The sequence below is a fragment of the Salmo salar genome, chromosome ssa03 (genome assembly GCF_905237065.1).
Source record: "Salmo salar chromosome ssa03, Ssal_v3.1, whole genome shotgun sequence".
NCBI lineage: Eukaryota > Metazoa > Chordata > Actinopteri > Salmoniformes > Salmonidae > Salmo > Salmo salar.
The window spans coordinates 98,237,329-98,239,818 of NC_059444.1; the positions used below are offsets into that span (position 1 = coordinate 98,237,329).

Below are 2,490 nucleotides of genomic sequence, written 5' to 3' on the forward strand. Positions count from 1 at the left end.
TTATTTTCATGTTGATTCTTCGTATTCGGTGGGAGGAGCTTCAGCTCAATATTAGGAAGGTGTTCTTAATGTTTTGTACACACCAGAAACTGTTGAGCGTGAAAACCCAGCAGCGTTGCAGTTCTTGACACAAACAGGTGCATCTGGCACCTACTATCATACCCCGTTCAAAGGCACATTAATCTATTGTCTTCAACCTCTGAATGGCACACACACAATCCATCTCTCAGTTGTCTCAAGGCTCCAAAATAAATTTTTAACCTGTCTCCTCCCCTTTATCTACACTGATTAAAGTGGATTCATCTGGTCAGTCTAGGTCATGGAAAGAGCAGGTGACCTTAATCTTTTGTACACTCAGTGTATATTTGCCACAAGGATTATGATACCTGCCCCAATAGGATGTGGAATCAGTGTCAACGTGTTTTTTTTGGTACATTGGAATCAGTGTAAACATATTTTTGGTACTTCATCCTTGTGGCTTGGTGAGCTACACGTATAAAAGTGTTCCTCTTTCTCAAGCTGAACAGAACCTACAGACTACCACCTGTGATTCCTTCTCTGACAGGAAAAGATTACCATGGAGAAGTTGGCCATCCTTTTGCTTCTGAGTGCTGCCATTGCACTGGGCGATGCCAACCTGACCCTGCTCCTTGGTTTAGAACCCTTACTGAAGACTGAGGTGGAACAGACTCCTCCTGTTGAGGCTCAGGTAGCAGCAGTGCAGGAGGGGACAAAGGAAAGTTCATGTCCCTCAGACTGGCACCCATATGGATCACGCTGTTTAAAGTTTGTCAGCATTCAGCAGTCATGGGCAGATTCGAGCAAAACTGTTTGGCACTTGGTGGAAACCTAGCATCCGTGCATAACCTTTTAGAGTACCGTTTCATGCAAGCACTGACAAAGGACACCAATGGCCACCTACCTGACACCTGGGTTGGAGGTTTTGATGCCGTCAAGGAGGGCTTATGGATGTGGTCAGATGGGACCAGATTTGATTACACTAACTGGAACACTGGTGAGCCCAATAACGCTGGAGAAGGAGAGGACTGTCTGCAGATGAACGCTGCAAGTGAGAAGCTCTGGTTTGATGTGCCCTGTGAGTGGAAGTTTGCATCGCTCTGTGCCAGAAGAATGTTTGCTAGGAAATGCCACAGCCACTTCACCTCCAGGGGTCAACTTTCTACACTTCAATACTCAAACCAAGATCCGTCACTCACTGCAGCTCACCAACATGACAAATAAAACATGTATTCACAAAAAAGCTATCCACCTATCTAATGATTAGCTAACGAGCCATATCTAACAGTTAAAAACAATGACAGAGGAATTTACAAGAGACAGCAAACAGCAAACATGTGGCTACCGAAAAAACTGCCTTTGAAGTTCAGTGCAGACTTTTATACTAAGTCATGATCTGCTGTTAGCTAGCTACTGTTTAGGTAGGCTAACCTTTCAGGTTAACTAACATTAGGCAAACTTGTGATGAAACTGTATGATGTTGCTGATCCTGCTTTTGAAATTAAAGATAAATGACAAACTATTCAGAGTGTTTTCTTCATTTGCTATTGCTTAACAAGTTGTCATGGCATCAGTTAGTCAATGGTAAGTTATTTTTAAACTAGAATAAAGACAATCTCTCAATGACATGAACCTGCATCACTAAAAATAATTGATACATGATAAAACCTTATCATGCTGTTAATTATGAATGAGTAACTCTCTTCCTAACAGACCATTTGTTTCTGAATGGTTTAGATGCAGGAAATTAAAGTTATATAACTATTAACTAACATGAATTATCAGCTTTTTAAAATAATGTATTAATGCATTTATGGCTTAGTAAACACGCACACAATGAATAAATACTTAGTAGATATTAAATGAATTATTTATTTATTCAGGTTAACTAATGTACCCTTCTTGTAAAGTGTTGCCATTCCCTGTCTTTCATATCTGAGGCTAAATCCATGAGGCTGAGAAATGTGACAGGGAATGTGTCCAGAGAGAGAGTGAGAGAGTGAGAGAGAGAGAGAGAGAGCTATTCTATTTCTCCCCTGAATGAAGGACTGAAGATGCTCTGAGATTAAAAAGCAGAAAATAATGAAAAGGCGGAGTCACAGGGACAGAGAGTCCCTCACACATCAACGTGACAGCCAGTAGGGCTTTAGGAGGAGGGAGATATGAGGAGGAAGCTACTTCTATTGGGCAATTGTCGGAGGAAATTTGTTTGTGACACCAGGTTATATTAAAATTATACTTCACTTTATTTGCACCTACTACGCTTAAGGCGAGGTTAGCGTATACTGTAGGCTCACTGGTCAACAAGAGCAGGAAAGGACAGGGGACAGCAGAGAAGTACACGTTGAAGAAAGTGCAGTGTCAGAGACACAAATTAAATACAAACATCTGCTTTTCTCCATTAGAAGCATCAGAACTCATAAGGCGTTTGGATATGAAGCTTACATCATGCTTCTGTAACGTTCGTCGTGA

At 41.3% G+C, this 2,490-nt stretch overlaps 1 pseudogene; it reads left to right on the top strand.

The window, feature by feature from the left end:
* The first annotated feature begins 530 nt into the window (after window positions 1-530).
* On the top strand, window positions 531-1,242 carry LOC106598728 (ladderlectin-like; annotated as a pseudogene).
* Window positions 1,243-2,490: the final 1,248 nt, after the last annotated feature.